The sequence below is a fragment of the Psammomys obesus genome, unplaced genomic scaffold (genome assembly GCF_907164565.1).
Source record: "Psammomys obesus unplaced genomic scaffold, mPsaObe1.curated_primary_1811, whole genome shotgun sequence".
Taxonomy (NCBI): Eukaryota; Metazoa; Chordata; class Mammalia; order Rodentia; family Muridae; genus Psammomys; species Psammomys obesus.
This window is the reverse complement of record NW_026596073.1, coordinates 12,054,839-12,077,100: the sequence shown is the minus strand read 5'-3', so window position 1 is coordinate 12,077,100 and position 22,262 is coordinate 12,054,839.

Below are 22,262 nucleotides of genomic sequence, written 5' to 3'. Positions count from 1 at the left end.
TAAAGACGGGAGTTTCTGACTAGTTTGTTCCCTACCAGGCATTCAACTCAAAGCTTCACATGACTTCTCCACTGCAAATAGTGTGTGTGTGTAGAAATATATATATGTTTATATATTTATATATTTATATTATTTATATTGGATGTCGGTGTTGAGATCCAGTGAGTAGCAGGGTCAGAGTAGCCTGGGGCCACTAACAGGTTTAAGACTGGACTCAGGGCTCAGAGCAGCACACTGCCATGGGCTCGAGAGAAAACAGGAAACAGCATTAGGAAAGCAATTCAGGAAGCAGGATGGGAGATAGCACCAACTTTTACTTACAGCTTACTATTTGGATGCTAGCACAGTCTTTGCCAGAGGGAAAATTTCTCTCCTGGTGGGAAACTTTAGAATATTAACATGTTTAGGGACTGTGGTGGTTTGGAAAAAAAATGGCCCACATAGTCTCACAGGGACTGGCACTATTAAGTATGGCCATGCTAGAGGAGGTGTGGCCTTGCTGGAGGAAGTATTTCACTGGGGGTGGGCTTTGAGGTTTCAGTTGTTTAAGCAAGGCCTAGTGTGGCTCACTGTCTCTTCATTTTATTTATTTATTTATTTATCTATTTATTTATTTATTTATTTATTTATTTATTTATTTATTTATTTATTTATTTTAGTTTTAGCTTCTCATCTAGTTAAAAGTAGAATACCTGCCTGGCAGTGGTGGTGCATATCTTTAATCCCAGCACTCAGGAGTCAGAGGCAGGCAGATCTCTGAGTTTGGGCTAGCCTGGTCTACAGAATGAATTCTAGGACAGGCAGAAACCCTTACACAAGAAACCCTTTGTCTAAAAAGCAAAACAAACAAACAAATGGTATTACACAAAAATACAAAAAGTATCTGTTACTTACTATTCAGCAAAGTCCTGCTTTGTGCTGTCTCCCCACCCACCCATCCGTTACATCCACAGGATAGCTGCCAGAACTTATTATGAAATGGCTATTCATAAGGATTCACTCATAACCAGATGCACATTTCAGGTTGCAGAAAGTACCCCACCACCGGCACTGCACATGACTACATTTGGGAATGGGCACACACACCTAAAGTATGTGGTTCATCTAAAATCCAAATTTTATGTCATTTATGAATATGGCTACTCCCACCCAAATCATGACCTCATACACGAGCCAAAAGATAAATTTCTATTTTGAATTTCTTTTTTTGCCATCCAAATCTTCCTTTGGGGGTGGGGGTGGGGGGCGGCTATGTCTAAGTTCTTGTGAAACTATCAATTTCTCTGAAAAAAATTTTAGTAAGTTTGTAGTTGTCCTTGTCTAACCTGACAGGGTAAGCCCTGAAAACAAAGGAAGAGCTGAGGCTAGAGAGACGGCGCTAAGGTTAAGAGTGTTTGCTGCTCTCTCAGAGGACACAGGTTCCGTTCCCAGCACCTGGGTTAAACACTAATAACCTCTTACAGCTCCAGGAGATTCAACACCCTCTTCTGGCTTCTTCTGGGGACTCAAATGTGGCATACACTCAGAGACGCACGCAAATAAAAATAAAACTTTAAAAAATCTGAAAAAGGAGAGGAAGAGAAGAAAGAGGAGGAGGGGGAAGAGACTGCCATGCCAGCCTCGCCAATAGCAGAAGCAGAGACATACTCAGTCTCCTTCAGGCCGTGAACAATTCAGATCACTGTTCACCTGGTGTCACAGCAGTGGGAAGACAGAAACGCCCTGGCTTGAGCAACCATCCTTCTTAAACTGTTGGTTACTACAGTGCAGGGCCGGCTTGGCACAGAGTGCCCACAGTGCACATGTCTCGGAAGGAGCACCGCCAAGTGCTATGCTATGGTTCTGGATCACTTCTCATCCTGCCTATCGGATTACCAAAGTTAACCTATCGCCGTGCTGCTTTGTATGTTTACAGAATGCATGGTTCGTTTTTCTTCAACCTTTCAGTGTCCCTAGAAGTGCTAGGCAACAGAAAAGGACAAGCGCACAGAGCACCAGCTCCCGAGGCCCCTCTCAGCAGTGACCACAGACGCTGCCGCTAGCCTCAGTTTTTATGACGCTGATACGGGAAGGTAACCTGTGGAAAGCAGTTAGTTAAATGATCCAAAATGTCATCGCAAAGCATGGCAAATGCATTAACTTACAGTCCTGTAATTGGAACACAGGATATGAAGCCTTTAGAGGACAGTTGTCCAGCTGGTCAACCAAAAAGCAAACCATTACGGAAGCAAAGGAAATGTCACACAGCCCTTCCCTAAGCACGCAGTGGGGGTTATTTTATGAATATTTTTCTCTTGCATCCCCCCCACACACACTGCTTCATTTGCAGCTTTTATTTCCTTTCACTTCCAGCTACAGCAGGTTTTGTGATGACTGAATCCTTATAAAATTGTCCGTATTACAGTTTGTCTGCTTGGCATTAGGAAGTAATGTCTAGTCACACTTCAGAAAGCAACACAGCAGTGGAGGTTGTGGATAACTCAGTAACACAGAGAAATTCAGGGCTACGTGATTTGTTCCTGCGTCAAATTGAACTTTGAACATTCTGTGAACATTACTTCAAAGAGTTTCACAAACCATATGTACCAAGGTATAAAAGACAAAATATGTTGTGGGAATCAGCATCTATGTTTAGGGAATAAGATAAAGAAATCACTTCTGCAAAAAGTACAAAAATGATAATTGAACTATGACTTAAGGAAGGTACTAAAGGTGAGACATTTTTTTCTGCCTATAATAATCATCATAACCACAAAAAATACCATAAGGAGAGAACCAGGTCCAAGATATCCTCTGACTGCCACACTCGCAGGTGGCATGTGTGGACTCCCCTGTGCATACACGTAAAAAAAATAAGTAACCACAATTCCTTAAGATAAGTGTAATTTAGCCAGGCAGCGATGACATGTGCCTTCATGGCCAGCCTTGTCTACAGAGCAAATTCTAGGACAGCACTATACAGAAAAACCCTGTCTCAAACAAGCAAACAAAAAAGAAGAAAGAAAAGAAGAAAAGAAGTGTAACTTTAAATTTCCTTGAAGAATTCATATGTAAGATCTAAAACAACGTTTAAATGCTAGTGCATAGGAAACCATAAGGTTAAAGAGTAAACTTGATTATCTTTGAGAATGAAAGAATCCTTGATTGTGAAAAGCTTAGAGAAATATTACCACAGGAAGGGACTAGCTTTGATTAAGTCCTTTCAACTAAATAAAGTTGTAGATGAAACTCGTGACCAAGCTCTCAAGATTTAAAAAGAAAGGGAGAAAAGAAAGAGAAAGAGAGAAAAAAAAAAAAAACTCAGCCAAACCAAAAATTGTGATAAGAAGACTCTGAGTTCTCAAACTGTGGGTCTCGGCTCCCTCAGGGTCATACAACCCTTCACAGGGGTTGCATACCAGGTATCCTGTATAACAGACATTTACATTATGATTCCTGACAGCAGCAAAACTACAGTGATGAAGTAGCAACAAAATAATTTTATGGTTGGGGTCACCACAACATGAGGAACTGTAGTAAGGGGTCACAGTGTTAGGAAGGTTGAGAACGCTGCTCTGAAATATCAAAAGATTTCCACATGCACACCAGCAGGGAACCTCCCAGTGATAACACAGAAACATTGTTTGCCAAAAGCACATTCTCCTGTGCTTCACACAAGAGGCCTTTAATTTCAAGTCGGCATTTGCAGTGGGTAAATCTAACTTGCTAAAGTAAATTCTAACCAGTGAAATGTGAAGTGCCGAAAACTCTTCATATTTGGGAAATGACTTTTGTGTTTCTGAACTCATGGGAGAAAGCAAGGAGCCGGTGCCCATCTTCTGATGACACTGAGGGCACATAAGAAGCTCTCCCAAAAGGGGTACACAGGATGCTGTTGACTCCTAGTTATGTGAGTCCCTAAGACGTCACATAACTATGACATGTTATAGTTCAGGCAGAACTAGGAAAACCTAGGATAGAAATAACCCTAGAGACAGGTTCATAGCATCTGGAGCGGCTTGTTCCCCAGGTAAGTGCTGTGCAGCACAGGGGGCCTAGGAGTGCAGAGGCAGGAGGAGCCATCTCACAGGCCCATTGTCCCTTGCTGTCTTCCCTTCTCTGCTACTTTGTCCATTAACCCCAATCATCAGTCTTTAGAAGGGCCAGTGGTATTCTCCCACCCACTGACAGGCTCTAAAATAATTATGCAATTTTCATTTTTAAGAACACATCACGTTCACCTTGGTTAAATTTGGGCTGTTTTCCTATCAGTGCATATGTAAGCCTTTGTGAGTTACCTATATAGAAGGCTAGGTAATTTTTGTTGGGATGGTTTTATCTAGATGTATATATTAAAGACTGGTGGCTTCGTCTCCAGCTTGTGATGGCATAAGGAATGATGGAACCATTAGGAGGCAGGCCTGCGGGAAGTAGGAACTCACTGGGGCATGCCCTTAAAGAGGGATTCTGGGAAGCCAGTCTCTCCTCTGTCTCTCTCTCTTCCTTTCACCTCTCTGTCTCTGTCTCTCTTCCTTTCTTCTCTCTCTGTGTCTCTGTCTCTATGTGTCTGTCTGTCTCTCTCTCTTTGATTTTTTGAGACAGCGATTCTCTGTGTACCCCTGGCTTCCCTGGAACTCAATTTTTAGACCAAGCTGGTCTTGAACTCAAAGATGTGCCTGCCACTGCCTCGAGAGTGCTGGGATTAAGGACGTGCACTTCCACCACACAGCTTCTTTATATTTCCTGGTTGTAAGGTCCACTACATACTTCTGTCATTACACCACAGCTCCCAAAGCGCCAATGCTAACATTATCAATGTGAGTGTGTGTGCATGCTCATGCATGCCACAGCACACGTGTGGAGGTCATAGGACAACTTGAGGGAGTTGTGTCTTCCTTCCTTCTGCAGTGTGCGTTCCAAAGAAAGAATTCAGGCCATCAAACTTGGCAACAACGCCAAGTTTTACCATGGAGCCATCTCATCAGCACCAATAGTTATGATTTTTCTATGTATTATATAATAAAATGTCTCCCTCTGTGCTGTTTCTATACTAGTTAGTGAACTAGTATTTTCCCAATGACCAATGAATGTTGTTCCATAATCAAAACTTGCAAACTGGGCGTGGTGGTGTACACCTGTCATATCAGCATTGAAGAGATAAGACAGGAGGCCCAAGAGTACAGTATAATCCTTGGCTACATAGTGTCCAGGCCAGCCTAGGCTACATAAGACTCTGTCTCAAAAACAAAGAACTTTCAAGGTATAAGATGGGTTAGTGTCATAGAGGAAAAAAAAAGTTCTTTGATATGAGCTCAAATTTTAATTAATCTTTATATTAGCAGGCAATAGAGTCATTATTATTGCTCAAAAGGAATAGTTTAAATTTTACCATTTTACTTTTTTATGGGATAAATATTGATAGTTTTGTATGTGTAACTTTTATAAACAAAAGTTCTTTGGGGGTTGAAATTATTTCTAAGAGTTTTAAAGCATGCTGAAAACAGCAATAACAACAAAAACTGAGGGTCATTCTCTCAGGGAAAAACAGAACAGGTTTTATTATTTTATGATACTGGAGATGGAATTCAGACTTCATTTTTGTTAGACAAAAACTCTACCACTAAGCCACAGGGCGGGCCAACAAGGATTCAGACACAGGGCTTTTCCCACAGGCCTGTTGCCCCATGGTCCTCCCTCCTTTTGTTACTTTGTCTGCTAATCCTGATTATCAGTCTTTAGAGGGACCATTGGCTTCCTCCCACCCACGGACCATCTTAATCTATTTCCACAGTGTACCGATCAGAGTGAGGTCATGGTTTTACAGCTGAAGGAAGCTCTGTATCATCAAGCTGGGGTTCTGCCCTTCTCAAAAACTGGCCTGACAACAACCTATTTATCTAATACAGTGTCCTCTACATATTTTTTTAAAATGCATAAGAACTGTGGTCTCTTTTCTGTGACTCTAACCCATGCATTTTTCCTCTTTTTTTTTTTTTTAATATCCAGGCTTTGTACTTTATTTGCCAAACTGTTCAAGTGGAACGATGAATTCTGGGAACTCTCCTAGTCGATAAAATTTCATTAGATCATCTCTGCTCATGTTGAACTTTAATTATTGTGCTTTCATCACAATGTGTAAACACATTAAAATGAGTAAGTCATTCTGGCCCTGATCAATGAAAGTAAACAGAGATTTATATAGATGAGCAAATAATATTCTTAATGAAATAGACACAGGCCTAACTTGGCGTGCTATTGAATGTGCTGACATATGAATAGTGTGCTACAAATATGTAAACATAAATATCCTCTCTGTTTTCCATCTAGTCTTCAGTCAATCCATATTTGAGTTAAACAGATTCTCTCTACCATGATGATATGCCAAGTTAGAACTGTTTCGTTCCCAGGATCTCTTACTTTGGGTCTTGAAACTTCAAAGAACACTTTATATTTCTCAAGTGCATTTCAGAATCCTTCTGGAAGCCGCTGTGGGTTGACACATACAGCGGCTATTCCAACACATTCCTGAATCAGGCTGCTTCCGGGTGATTCTGCAGCCACCTTGCTGAACAGGTGGCTTCCTGACCACATAGCAGCTGTGGGAATTGACCTGGTATGTGAGTTCCTTTCCCTGTTGCTGTCTTATGATAATCTGACCGAGGCAAGTTAAGGGAGAAAGGGTTTGTTTTGGCTCTCAGTTCAAGGGTGGAGTCCATCTTGATGGGGAAATCTTGGCAACATGAACCTGAGGCAGCTGGTCCCATTGCATCACCAGCCAGAAAACAAGAGAGTGATGAATACTTGTGCTTAGTTCCCTTTCCCTTTGATTCAACTCAGGATCTCAGCATGGTCCCTCCCACGTTAAGGTCCATCTTCTCACCTCAACTAACCTCATCTAGATAAGCCCTCACAGCTTATCCCCAAGCTGATTCTAGATCCTGTCAAGTGGACAATATTAACCTTTGCACCTGAGGAAGGACAGCCTGGGGGCTCATTCTCCAGCTCTCCACTCCCAAAGACTCTACAAGCCATTGTAAATTCTACAGGACAACTGTTTCTGTTTCTGCGGTCTATAGCTGTCCACAGATTACTCTATCCTCTTAGTAACAAGCAAGTCTTCCACTGAAGACATCGGCCCTACACTACGATACTGTGTTGGTTGGTTTTAACTGTCAACTTGATACCACCTAGGATCACCCAGAAAGAGAGTCTTAATGAGGAATTATCTACATCAGCCTGTGGGAATGTCTGTGGGGCATTTTGTTGTTGTTGTTAACTGAAAACCCAGCTCATCGTGGGTGGCATCATTCCTTAAGAAGGGGATCTGAACTTTTTATTATTAATTAATTCAATTTACATCTCAATCATAAATCTCCCTCCTCTTCTCCCAATCCCACCCTCCCTTCCTGCATCCCCTCTCCACTATTCCGCAGAATAGGGGAGCCCCGTACCCAGCTCATCTATTCACATGAGGACTGAGTTCTCTTCCTCCCCTGTGGCCTTGTAGAAAAGTCCCATCACAGGGAAATGGGATCCTGAACACTTTAAGAGAGGAAAAAGTTAGCTGAGAGCAAGCAAGCAAAGATGTCTGTATTTGTTCTCCACTGTGGACATGATGTGACAAGCTGCTGCTTGGGCTATCTCTTAGAATTGTAAGGGCTGAGGGTTGGGACCCTTTCCTGCTCTATGTTGCTTTTTATGATTTGTTTTTCATAGTGGTTTTTTTTTTAATCAGGTATTTTTATCATAGCAACAACAACAAAAAACTAGAACAGATTCTATATTTATTACATCTTTCTTTTTCCATAACACAATTTCAGTGCATATAGCTGACATCATTTAATGGTCTGGTGACATAATTTAACTTCCATATAAGCTTAGAAAATAACTTTATCCAAAGCTGATAAATCAGTACAGAGCTGGCGACTGTTTCTGGCCTAAGGTTTTTGGTGCTGCGATTTCCTGGGAACCGGACTAAACAGACTCTTTCTGATTACAGCAGCAAGCATCCCAGGGAAGCAAAATGACCTTGCAATTATTCAAAGCTTTCAGAGTTTCAAAAGTGCTTTTGCGTGCATCGCCGCCATTATCATTCACAATCGAAGAGCAGAAGGGGAAAGAACCATTCACATTAAAAATGAAAGAACTAAACTTCAAAGAAACGAAATCATTTGTTTACTGTATTGTAGATAAAAGGCAAAGGCAAGTCGAGGACCTAGGACATCTGTAGCTACCCCAGCTCTCCTCCTTGAGAATGCTCCCAAAGCACATACACGCTTTATTGAAAATCCCCCTGCGTAAGCAGGACCCTGAGTCACCTCTCATGGTTCCCTTCTCTTCTTTAAGGATAGATCCTCCATTTCATTGGCAATAGACCCAATTATGAGATTGTACTTCCCATTCTATCTTAAAGATAGGTAGGGCTGTATAGGTGCTGGAAAGAAAATAGTTCAGCTGGAAGAAGACGTCTTTTAGCTGTCTAGGTTTCTTCCTTTATACTGCTCGGAATGAAGAAACCATGGCAAATGCGCAGTTAGCTTAGTAAAGCATGAGACAGCCTGGAGACTTAGCATCACATCCTAAGGCTAGAGTAGCAAAAAATAAAAACAAAAACAAAAAGGGATTTGATTCAGGGACATTACACAGATAGAATGCTACTCCTGAGATTTTTTGCCTCCAGACATTTTTTTTTCCTCCATGTGAGAAGACACCTATCTTGTTTAAGCACTGTTATGTGGTGTTTCCCATTATACATGGCAAATTTTAATCCAACTGATGTACAGCCTTTCCCGAAATGATGCCCATTTTAGTGTTATGCCTTTAAAAAGTAAATACCAGCATTAATGAATAGTCAAAGAATGGAATGATGATCTCAAGTCATTGGTCCCTAGTCATGTCAGCGTCTGAACAGCCCGTCATCTGCATTAAATTTTGAAGGCTGACGCTTGATGCTCCTCTCTTTACGAAGGAGGACTTAAGTTGAGATTGTATGTTTCTTATGTTACTTGTCCTCTCAAACCGAGTACAGAGGCACTTGCACCCTTGTGCAAACCAAACCCAAAACCAAACCAAACGAACAAACATATAAAAACAGATGGGTAGTTAGTTTCCTGCCTGTGAGCCACAGAAGCATAGCAACTGACCTGAGCACACCGGGCCTCAATGTCTGACACAGCACAGATACAAGTCACGTTTTTTGTGGCCCCTGGGACCTGATCACATCCGTGGCTATGAGCTGACTGAGTTTCTTGGTATTCTAAAGTTTCTGATCCAGAGATGCTAGATTGAACATGAAGCATCTTTGCTAAAACCACGGAGAGGCAAAAAGCCTTTCTCATACAATGCTCTGGACATCCCACTGTATTGGTCCAGAGTTTCCTCAGCCCACACATCTTTCTGTCAACTCATAATAGGTTCATATAACTCATCCTGTGTACACTACACCCTTTTGGCAATCTGGTGGTCCCCTTGCAGGGAAAAAAAATGCTTTTAATCTGCAAAAATAAGACACTTGAGACTGCAAACCAATTATATTGAAATACAGTTTTCAAAATACCTTTGGGATATATTATAATAAGTGGGTTTTTTTTTAAGAAGACATTTCAAGATGTCATGGTAGGTCTAGTAAATACCATGATTTTAAAGTAGAAATGGGCATAAATGATATTTTGAGGCATGTAATGACTGTCATGTGAAAGGAAAATGCTTGTGACTCCTACTAAAAATAGAATCAGAGATAAAGTTAATTCTACTGTGGCGTATGGTCAATATTTTTAATGAAGGGAAATACTATCTTTCAAGAGAGGATTATAAAAATAAATATGTGATTTTTGTTTTCCTCTTTGTTCTTCTGGAGCTCTCACCTTTTAGTACAGATTGACTGGCTCCCAAGTTAGACCCCTGCTTAAATCATCAAAGAATGCCCATCTTTTCTGCATTCCATCAGGGACCTCATAGGAATTCTGTCTGAGACATAATTAGATGCCAAGCAGAACCGGACCTCAATTTAGCACCTTTCAGAGTGTGGGGATCGGGCAAGAGCTTTGATTTAATGGATATCTGATTCGAGTCATTATCATCCAGAAAGGCCTGTGCTGTGAAAGAAACATAAAACTAGTGCAAGAATTCAGGTATAGGCCTGAGTACAGGTTAAGGAAAAAATAAAAACTGGGTGTGATGGTTCACATGAAAACTCCAGTTTTCATGAAGCTGAGGCAGAGAAATTGCCATGAGTTTGAGGCCAACCTGTAGAACAATGTGAGATCCTGTCTCAAAACAGAAAAATAGGAATAGAATAGAATAGAATAGAATAGAATAGAATAGAATAGAATAGAATAGAATAGAATAGAATAGAATAGAATAGAATAATTACCATGAACATCTTCTTAGTAGAGAAATGAGACTCAGGAAACAGCCATGTATTGACTCTGTACATATTACATTTTGACCAGTCTGAAGATAAAAGGTTTCAGTCTCAAAGGCCCTATATATAGGACATCTCTCTGAACACTAAAATCCAAATGAAACTAAAAAATAATAAAAACCAAATTTCTTTGAAAATTCCCCATTAGCATTAAACTCCAAGCACTCCTCTAAATCCAATTTAGTGAAAGACATTTGTACAATAAAACAGTGCTGGATATGAACCATTTAAGGAAATGGGTCTCATATTATTGTCTACTATTAAAGAGATAAGCACAAATAAAGTGAGATGAAGAATTTTTCACATAGAGTATGTTTTGAATTGTTTTCAAAGATGTTAAAAGACTGATGGCTATTCTTAACAATAGCCTGTAAATTAGCCTTGGAGCCATTTTAGAAGACTATCTTCAAAACATCTCAGAAAAGTAGGAAAAAGTTCATCCTGAATTTAAAAGTTCACTTTCAAGTTAAATCTAAGGTTAAGATTATCTTTTCAGCTGGGCATGGTGGCTCAAGCCTTTAATCCCAGCACTGTGGGAGGCAGAGGTAGGTGGAACTCTATGAGTTCAAAGCCATCCTGGTCTACAAAGCAAGTCAAGGACAGCCAAGTTACACAGAGACACCCTGTCTCAAAACAAAACAAAACAAAACAAAACAAATTATCTTTTCATTCTAAGCCCGGGCATGGTGATAAATACCTATAATCCCAGCACTTAGAAGGGAGAGGCAGAAGGAGCCAGTCTCGGCTACATAAGACCCTATTAGTCCTAACATCAAAGCCATCCCAGCTACATGCGATCCTTACATAAGCAAAACAAAACAAAAAGATTCATTCTATTTAGACAGTTTATTATCAGAACTTTCACCAACAGATATAGGAATCATATGGAAGGTTTATAAATGCAATTCTGAACACATGTTACACCAGGTTTGGCGGGGTGTGTGTGTGTGTGTGTGTGTGTCTCAGGGGACACTTTAAACCTTTGCTCTACACATATTCAACTGTGTGAAGCTGGCCAAGTTACTTGGCCTCTCTGATATTCATCCATGGGAATCGCACCTATATCAACTCTCTCCCTTCTAAAAAGTGATTTATTTATTTATTTATTTTTATTTTGTGTTCATTGATGTTTTGCCTGCATGCATACCTGTGTAGGGACATCAGATCTTTCAGAACTGGAGTTGCAGACAGATCTGAGCTGCTATGTGGGTGCCTAGGAATTGAACCTTGGTCCTCTGGAAGAGCAGACTGTGCTCTTAACTGCTTAGCTACCTCTCCAGCCCCTCAATTATTTTATTACAAGACTTTAAGGAAATGGCTATGCAGTACCTGATATACACTAAGCACTTGCCTTTTGTCACCAAAGAAGTCTTATAAGGACTAGACAGGATATGCCACACAAAGCTCTTGACAGCGTGCCTGGCATATACTTAATAAACAGGAGGTTCGGAAATAGCAGCATCAATATTGCCTGACATCTAATAATATCAGAAGTCGTGCTGATGATAGCATGAACATAATGTTGTTTTTAGTACATAGGTATTGGTTTCAAATTTCAGTATCAGTATCAGTACAAAATGGTTTTAGGCATGCTTCGATGAAGAGCTTGTCTTAAAAATGCCGTTGCTAAAAGGAAAAAAATGCCGTTGCTCTAAGAAATTTCTCTCCTGCTGTATTGTTAAAAAGGTGAGAGCACTGGAGTGTAGCTCAAGGGTAGAGCGTATGTTTAGCACACATGTATGAGTCTCAGATTCAAGCCTCACCACTACCAGGAAGAGGAAGAGGATGAGAAGAAGGAAGTAATAAGGGCTGGGAACCAGCATATTTCCTTGGGCATATGACAAGTCTTAAAAATGGAACCTGAGTCAGCATTTGCATGGCTGTGTAGTCATAGTCACAGACCTAGTACCATTCGTCAATATTCATGGCAATGCAAAATTTTACGTGACAGACACACTGCCTTTCTTTCATCCTTGCCACCAGACTGAATTCTTATAATAGGAGAACAGAAAGGAGACAGGTACTTCTGCACCTGTGTTAGGTTCACTAGAAAAAAATTCAACAGGGAGTTAAAGAGACAGCTTAGCAGCAAGAGCACTTTCTGTTCTTCAAGAGGACTAGACTTGGGTTCCCAGCACCCACATCAGGCGGCCCATAACCACTTGTAACTCCTGTTTCAGGAGACCTGATGCTGACCTCCATGGCACCCTTCCACACGTGACAGAACTTACACACACACACGTGCACATACATAAAAAGAAGACAACACTTCTTTAAAAGTAAATCAAAGGTTCAGCAATCCGTAATTAAAAAAAAAAAAATCTTTGTCATAAAATCCATTATGTAGGATGCCAGGGATAAAATCTCCAGCTTGCTGTATTCCCCGGGCACAGAGAGTATCGTAGTGTCGTAGAAGGCACTCATAACTCACCAGCCAACTCTAAGAAGGTCATGGGAAGTGCTCTAGTTTCCACACCCACCTGAGAAACTCTGAGCTAGTATCTCACCGTGGCCGAAGCTGTATAAAAAAAGAAGTCAGTCATTACTAACCAAACACTTAGCACACACCCAGTATCTTTCACAAAATATCGCTACGTCTTATGACAATCTTGTAAAGAAGGCATCGTGATCCAGCTTGTGAGTCAAACAAACACCAGATTTGAAGTAAGTTCTCACACACAAATTAGCCATGGATAATAAGAGCTTGTGGTGGTGAGAAAGAGAGGAATAAAACAAGAATAATAAAAGATGGCCACCCGAGAGACTGGAAAAAATCTGGCTAGCTGGGAGAGTAAGAGAGTAAGGATAACCGTGGAGAAGCTATGCTGGCCACTGGAGGATGCAGGGTAAGGTGCAGCGAGAACGAAGGCCAGCTCCCCGTTCTCCACTTTCCACTTAGGCACACACACTAACGAGCGACCTGGATGGGGAAGGCAGAATGGAAGTGTCAATTAGACCCAAGCATCAATGCTCAGAGTTAAATGTCACTGGCACCAACTCAACTGTCCCAGGCACAGGCAGCATCCCTGCACACTTTACTCAGTGTGCCTTCTGCCCCAAGGTCATTGGGCGTGTCTGATCCGAATAGATCATCCACACAGAGCTGTGCTGCTTCCCTTCCAGGAAAGAGGCACCTGAGCACATTTAAACACCAGCTTTTATTGAGATACAATAGGGTGAGAAACAAAGAAGGGACAGAGAGGTCCAGGTCCAAGAGTTAGGGCATCTGTGAAGTTTCTCATTAGAATCTTACCTCCTCATAGGGCTGAAGATGGAGCTCATTTGGTAGAATGCTTGCCTAATGTGCTCAAGGCTGTAGGTAAGGAGGCACATGTCTGTAATCTGGGCTCTTGGGAGATGGAGGCAAGAGAATCAGAAGTTCAAAGTCATTATCAGCCACAAAGTGAATCCGAGGCCAGCCTGGGGCACATAAGACCAGGTCATCTCAGGAGAGACTGGGAGAGGAAGAGGAGAGAGAGAGAAACTTAGCTCCTCTTATGCTATTTACCTCATTTCCTTATGCATCCTATCTGACTGACCAAATTTCTGCCACAGGGACCTCTGGAACCCCCACTGTTCACGGCACACCTCTTTAAACTTCTCTCCCCTCCCTCTCTCCCCCTCCTCGTCAGAAGTCCTTTCCCTTCAGCTTACATATTAAAAAAGCAATCTGACTAAACTGAACTATACCAATTATAAACAAAAGGTTTTCTACTTCTGGAACTCACTGGATGAAAATCCAGTGAGAACTGTATATTATGGGGGAGGGGAGAGAGGAATATCTCTGAGCCAGCATCTCTCTCCATCACACGTTTGAGCTGCTCCTAAAGAAGTCTCAGTAAACAAACAAACATAAATAATGAAAGAGCTTCTACTCTCTCTTGCTGGGAAAACAAAAACAAACAAACAAACAAACAAACAGAAACCTAAGCGTTTCTCCAAAGACCAAAAACAAAAGGAGCAATTCTGTAGCCCGTTGTTGCCCTTGCCTAGAGTGAGGAGGGGTACTGTGAACCTGCTGTTCTCCACCCTCCTGAACGGCCACAAAGTATCAGAAATCAGATGACACAGTGACAGCAGAAAACAGAGGTCAGTTCTGCTAAAGGCAAAGCTATTCTCACTCAGCTCTGGGCGTTGCCTCTGGCATCCTCCGATGAGGACTGGCTTCTCGTTGCTGAAATTGCTCAGTCCAGGCAAGAATTTGATGTAGAAAGAGAAATACCACATGATTCCTCCCTTTGAAGGGGAGGAGGTGAGTAGCAACCACCTTTCCCACCAAAACCACTTCTCAGTCTTCTAATTTTTGCAGAAAAACACAGCTTCCCCAACACACATACACACACACACACACACACACACACACACACACACACACACACAATAACAGCTTTGAGAGCCTTAACACAAGCCTCCAGAGACATTTCCCACTCCTCTTCAATTTATTTTTCCCTTTCTTGACTTTGTCATAAAAAATAATTACAGTGACAGTCACTTGTACCACGGGACGGCATACAGTGCACACATTAGTATCGTGCAGCAGTAAGCATACAGACCATGTATGTGTCTGGTTTTATAATAAATGCCATTTGACTGGAACCCTGAACTCTGCTCACGGGTACTCACACTTCATTCTTTGTAGCTGAAGCTGCCTAGTCACATGCAACTTTTTTAAAAAAATTAGGGGAACCATTAATGGGACCAGGTTCTAGTCCAAATTAGTATTGCGATTAGCTGTGTGGTTTTAGTCAATTCCCTGAGCCTTTTTTCATTTTGGTTTCCTCAAACATAAGATGACATGGTGGAAATAGAAAGCTCTCTCGTTTGTCATCCACCTCTAAAATCTCACCATGTCATGGTGACGCTAATGCTGAGGTTCTTCAGCATTATTAAGAAGACCCCTGAGAACTTACACAACCTCAAAAAGTTGCTGCACAAGCTATTATGCCAGCCCCTTGCACCAGACTCCACACATATATCTTAAGCGTTTCCAATCATGGTATGGTTTCATCTTCTAAACAAGAGAAGCATTGCTAAAGTAGATCGTGCTAGTCCAGTGTGACACAAAAGGAACCTGAGGCTTAGGGTTCCGGCTCAGCAGGGCTGGAATTCAAATAGCTGGGTCCCATTCAGCCCTACTGTTTGTGTTCTCTAGCTCTAAATATATATTTATTTTTATTATTCTTATGTATGTGCGTCTTCGTGTGTGAGAGGATGTGTATATGAAGATGTGTGTGTGCGCGTCAGGGTATGTGCTTGTGTTCTGTATGTGGGTATGTGCCTGAAAGTATGTCTGTGTATGTATGTGTGTGTGTGAGGTAAGTGGAGTGTGTATCTCTGTGCATTTGTGTGTAAGTGCATATGAGGGTGTGTGTGAGTATGTATATGTGTGATTGTGTGTGAGTGTGTGTATGTATGGGGTGTGTGTATGAGGGTGTGTGTGTATAAATGAGGCTGTGTGTAGTAAGTGTGTGAATGAGGGTTTGTGTGTGTGTGTGTGTTTCATCTTTAGGTTCCTCTTTATTTTCTCTCCTACTCTCTTCCTCCTTCAGCTAAGCTTTCTTATCAATTGATTTTTTTATTTTTTAACATTTATTTTCATGTGCATTAGTGTTTTGCCTACATGCATATGTCTGTGTGGGTGTGCTAGATCACCTAGACCTGAGCTAGACAGTTGTAAGCTGCCATGTGGGTGCTGGGAATTGAACCTGGGTCCTCTGGAAGGACAGGCAGTGTCCTTAACCACTGAGCCATCTTTCCAGCCACCTCAATTGATTTTTAACATTATCTCTTTCTCATGAAATAAAAATGTAGATGTTACCAATATTTCTGTTAGTAAAATGAATTGGCTATTTTACGAGCTAATAAATTGGAGTTTTTTTGATGTATTCTAAAAGTCAACAATCTTATAGAACTATCCTGGAATGATTTATCATCTACATGCAGAGGTGTCAGTATAGCATGGTGTGTGGGCTTTGGATCTGAGCAGATGGTGTCACGCTTCAGCTGCTTCTGGAAGCTGTGAGACCAGAGCTCAGTTAGCAAACTTCGCCATTAATAGGCTGGCATGCACCGTAGCACCTGGCTTTTTATGTGAGCTTGGGAGCTGGAACTCGGGTTCTTATTCTTGTGTGCTAAACACTTGACAAGCTGAGCCATCTTCCCAACCAAGGAAGGTTAATCTCCATCACAGCCTTGAGTAGATTTTGAATCACCATGGAAACACATCTCTGAGTGTAACTAGGAGAGTTTCCAGAGACGTTTGGCTGAGGAGGAAAGACCTGCTCTGAATGTGGACCATGCCATCCCATGGACCAGGACCCTGAACTGAAGAAAAAGGAGAAACTGGGCATCTCTCTGCTTCTGATGGCAGGTCAAAGTAGACCTGACAGCCACCTCAGGCTCCTGCCACCCCACCACCAATTCTATCCCTTCTTTAATTGTTAATGAAAATGACCTCTCCTTCCTCATGCTGCTTCTTGTCAGGGGTTTGCTCAGGAGGAAGTAACTAATCCGTAGGTTTGCTCATCAGGTAAACACAGGCAACAACAGCTGGCTTGAAGAGTAAAATGAAAAGGGCCTAAGAGCCAGGGACAATGCCACGTTTAACCCCAGCACTCAGGAGGCAGAGGCAGGTGGATCTCTGTGAGTTCAAGAGACTAGCTGTGTGCAGAGTGAGTTCCAGGACATCCAGAGCTACACAGTGAGATCCTGTCTCAGAAAAAGGAGGGAGAGGTGGTGCTCGAGAGACATCTTAGTGGTTAAAAGCACTGGCTGTTCTCGAGAACTTGGGTTCAATCCTAGCACCCACATGGCAGCTCACAACTATGACTCCAGCTCCAGAAGATCCAACACGCTCACACAGACAGACATGCCGGAAAACCATCAATTCACATAAACATAAAAATAGATAAATTGTTTAAAGGTGTATGGGGGGGGGGGACTAAGGTTTATGAAGAGAGCTATAAGAGTAAGAAGTGACCTTTATAAAATGCTGACTCCGAATCAGGAAGTACACTAGGTACTTTATTCCATTATCTGACTGGTCCTCAGAAGGGAACTAAGTCATGATTCCCGATTTTCAGATGACAGATCCAGACAGAGCAAGCTTTAGTAACTAGCCAGTTTCCTTCAGGTTCCAAGTGGCTGTGCCATCTAGCTTCCATGTGTGGTCTCAAAGGAACACTCCCAGCACAGAAGCCAAACTCCGCACAGAAATATTTCCTTCACCTCTATAAATGCTCTAAGAGATCTGTAATAAGATGTAATAATGGTCAACTCCGTTACTTGCTGAGGTGAGTTTAATTTTCAACTTTCAAAGTCATAAATTTTGTACAGACGGCTGTAGGTGAACACTGGGAAGTGAACAATGACCCACTTCACGCTGAGAAGAAGCTTTAAATAAGGTCTGTTTTAAATAGCATGCCCTAGAGCGTTTGCCACAAAAATTGCTAACCATTTGTCAAGTGAGCTATGAGTGTGGGGAGGGAGCATGTCACCTACTGGTTGGCTCTTTTGACATTTGGTAAATAGGCTGTGGCTGATTCCTTTATCTTCAGTATCAGATAATTTTCTGTAAACTTGACTATGAGTTTAAAAGAACTCTGAATCCAGGTTAGTCATATTTTTTAGGGGGACGTGTTTAGGCATTTGAGACCCTGGCTGAGTTTCTTTATCGTTTGATTGTTATCAAAAAGATGTTAATCTCACAAACGAAGGAAAGGGAAAAGACAAGAAGGAAAGTGGGGAAAGAATGACGGAAGAAAGGGAAGGAGAGGAAAGGTGAGAGAGAGGAAGTGATGATCATGGGAAGGGAAGGAGGAAAAACAGGCTTCAAGTTGAAGCAAAGGGATAGAGCCACTAATACCAAATTTCTAAGAGACTACCGTTGTTAAAAACATCAATTGCCTCATGTGACAGCGCGTGCCCATCATCCCAGCACCCAGAAGGCTGAAATAGAAACATCTCAAGGTTAAGACCAACCTGAGCAAGACTCACCTCCAAAAGGGGGGAAAAGATAAAAAGAAATGAAACATCTCACAGAGGGAAGAACGCACTGTTCACACATTTGCTGTAGGTATCAAATCTCAGGGGTATATTCTGCAGCTTTCAGGATGAAAGAATAAACCGGTCTAGTTCTACAAGTGACAGTGAAAAATGAGTGGCTTTACTGGAAATAAAATGTGTCGCTTCAGTAGGAAATAGGGAGGGAGTCTGCAAGTTTGTGGATATGGAACCAGGCAAGCGGAATGACGTAATGGCACGGAGGGTGGGGCACTGGATGGTGAGGCGGTCCTGACCCTGGTAGGGACCGGCAGTTCTGGGCCTAGTTTCAGCCTGCTGTTCAAGTTACTATGTGGTTTAGGACTCATTAAATCAGCTCTTTGCTGCTTTGGGGAGCTATCCCCAGGATGAAAGTGCCACTCCCACTTTAGGTTCTCCAAGCCTGGGGAAGGGGCAGGCTCTGGATCTACTCACTGGAGAAGAACACTGAGCAAAAGACTGGACAGCAAACGCTGGGCAGAATCTGTACTGACATCATTGCTGACCATAAGCCACTGGCTGCTCCCCCTTTCCCTGTCTGTCAAATGTTGTCTCTTAGGTTCACGTCAGTGCTGTTTCCTCCAACTAGATTGTCTTAAAATGAAGGCTTGGGCTGGAGAATCCTGGCTTGGATGCAGGAATCCTTGGCTTCGATCCCCAGATCTGCCTCAAACACAGGCAAAAAGTGATCCAGGCCTGTAATCCCAGCACTCAGAGTCAGAGGCAGGAGGATCAATAGTTTAAAGTTATCTTTAACTATATAGCATTTTGGAGGCCTGCCTGGGTTACATGAGATTTTGTCTCAAAAAAAAGACAGTTTCCATGAAGTTAAAAAATATTAATAATGCAATAGAACACTAGTAGTGTAATAGAAATGATGATACATTCACAGTAGGCTATGTTGTATGTTTTGAGTTTTGTTTTGTTTTGTTTTTGAGGCACAATCTTGCTATATAATCCAGGAGAGCCTTGAACTTGATGTATAACCCAAACTGGCTTCAAATTTACAATCCTGCCTTCATCCTGCCCATGTGCTTACAGTTTCAATTTTTAAAGCAATTTGAATGAAATAGCAGTGAGCAGTGACATTTCTACTTTGATTTCATTTGTTGTCAGTGTGTTTCCAGTGAGTTAAGACTCAACATGCATCTCAGATATGGGAGTTGGCTCAGTGTTTAAGGGAAATTACAGGTATAGGCACAGATTTTCTTGCTAATTGGTGTCTTCTCTCACGGCAATTGTTCATGGTCCAGAACAGAAGTTCTCAACCTGTGGGTTGAGACCCCTTTCACAGGGGTCACACATATCTGACATCCTGCATATTAACTATTTACATTCCAATTCATAACAGCAGCAAAATTACAGTTACGAAGTAGCAACGAAAATAATTTTATGACTGAGGGTCACTACAATATGAGGAACTGTATTAAAAGCCACAGCATTGGGAAGGTTGAGGACCACTGATCTAGAAAATTTGGTGTGTAAATTTGTGGGCCTTAGGAAAGAATAAACTAAACAATATTATAACTCAGCAATAGAGCACTTGCCTAGCGTGTGTGAGGCCCTGGGTTCTGTCCCTAGTACCTCAGGGGAACAAATAAAGCTAAGAATAAGATAGACATTCTGGTAAGTTACACAGCCTATATCTTTAATTTGGGCTCTGGTTATGTTGTTGTGTAGGTCATGCTGACTATGAACTCACGATCCTCCTGCCTCAGCATACTGAGTACTAAGATTATAGGCATGCATCACCATGCTCTGCTTCTCAATTTTGCTTTCTTGCCTGAAGTTAGGTATTAAAAAATAAAAACGCTACCAGGCATGCTGATGCTTTCCTGTATTTCCAGCACTTGGGAGGCTGAGGCAGGAGGTTCATCAGTTGGAGGGCAACTTGGGTGACACAGTTAACTTCCAGAGCAGCCTGGCCTATCCAAAGTGAGGTCCTGTCTCGAAATTAATTATTAATTAATTAAAATGCTAAATTACAGTGAGATTCAACCTCAGAGAGGAAGAGAGAGCGACTAAACCTCATCGCAACTGTATTTTAATTTGAATCGGTTTGTTATTGATTCAACCACGAAGCTTCAGGAGAGAGTTGCAGATAACTAGAGGAGAGAGCTGCAGATAACTAGAGCATCTTTCCCTTGTCTCTCCAATGCTTCCCACAGTTGCAAGTCAAAAGAAGAGGAGAGCTTTTCCAAAGGTTAAAGTTGCACCCTGCCATCTCAGTTCTGAGGAACAGCCTGATTTGACAACAACAAACGCAAATCTTGCTTCTCTCTCTACAACAGCTCTGGCTCCAGAGCCTTCGACTCTCTAAAGCCTCCATTTGATCACCTGTGTGACTGACCGCTTTATAATTTTAAAACATTGACCACAGCCTTATACATGTATTTATTTCAGACTATTCACCAGCTCACCGTTTCAGTTATTGTGTGGTGTGGAAGATGGAGGTGGGGGCCCTGAGCATGCCAGGAAGTGGTGCTCAACCGCTGGTTTCTACCCTGGCCACGCACTGGTTTCTTCTCCGTGAATAATGCATAAGGTAGTAAAATTCCTGGGCCAGTTTCTCATTTCTCCATTAACAAATATAAAAACATCTGTGCTGGCCTTCACTAAACACCTTTCCAATCAGAGTGAGAGGCCTGGTGTGAGGTTCAGGGCTAACCCTCCAGTACATTTCCCTTGAAAGCCATCATTTTGTCTGTCCTGTGTCATTCACCTTCTGCTTGATCCTGTCCTCTATGCTAAATTAGAATCTCTGTGAGAACGCTGTGCTCATTCCATCTCTGATTCTCCCCAGGATCAACTTGCAGTGTCTTACATACCGTTTATACTCAAAGAATGTCACTGCTTTGTATACTTGTTTTTGTTTGTTTTCCCCCACTGTCCCTCTAATTTTGGGCAAGAGCTCTGTCACTAAGCTACCCCCCCCCCCCATAGCTTTGTTTACTTTTTTTAAGTTTGTGTGCCACATGGAGGGTGGAGGGGGATTCGTGTGCCTGTGTCCATGCATTCGTGCGTGCATGTGTCTGAGTGTGTGTGTGTTTGTCTGTGTGTGTGCAGGCCATGAGTCTTCCTCTATCACTCTCCGCATTATCTTTTCAATCTGAGTCCCTCACTGAACCTGAAGGTTGCTGTTTGGACTCGGCTGACCTGCCAACAAGTCCCTGGAGCCCACCCCTCACCCCATCTCTACGCCCTGCGGTGCCCGCGTTATAGATACTTGCTGCCTCATCCTGCTCTATGCAATTACTAAGACTCTGGACTCAGGTCTCCATGTTTGCCCAGCAATCATTTTTCGCACTCAGTCATTTCCCTAATTCGCTCCTCTTTTTGTTTGTTTAATAATTGTCCTCACAGTGCTGGAGAGATGTGTCAGCTGCTCTTGCAGAGTTTGTTTCCCTGGTTGGGTGGTTCACAAACCCCTATAACTTCAGCTCCAGGGAATCCAAGGGCACCTGTGTCTTTCTGCTTGAGCACGCCCACGCAGCACGCACAGTGAAACCTATTATTTTGTCCATGGTCATTCTATCCTGAATGAGCCTGATATTACTGAAACCTATTATTTTGTACCATTTACACCAAATAAACACATTGAAAAAAAAATATCCCACCTTACAAACAAGACAATAGAAAAATAACAAAGTTGGCCACAAAAATCACATAGTAAATAAAAAATAATAATAACAATCTGAAAGGTTGCCGAGTTACGGTCTTTGTCCCGAGAAAGGCGCCAATGAAAAGCCTCCCAACGCTAAGTTGCTTTAGCCAAGAACTTGCAGGGGAAGGGCGCAGATTTGCCTGACTGCTCACACGA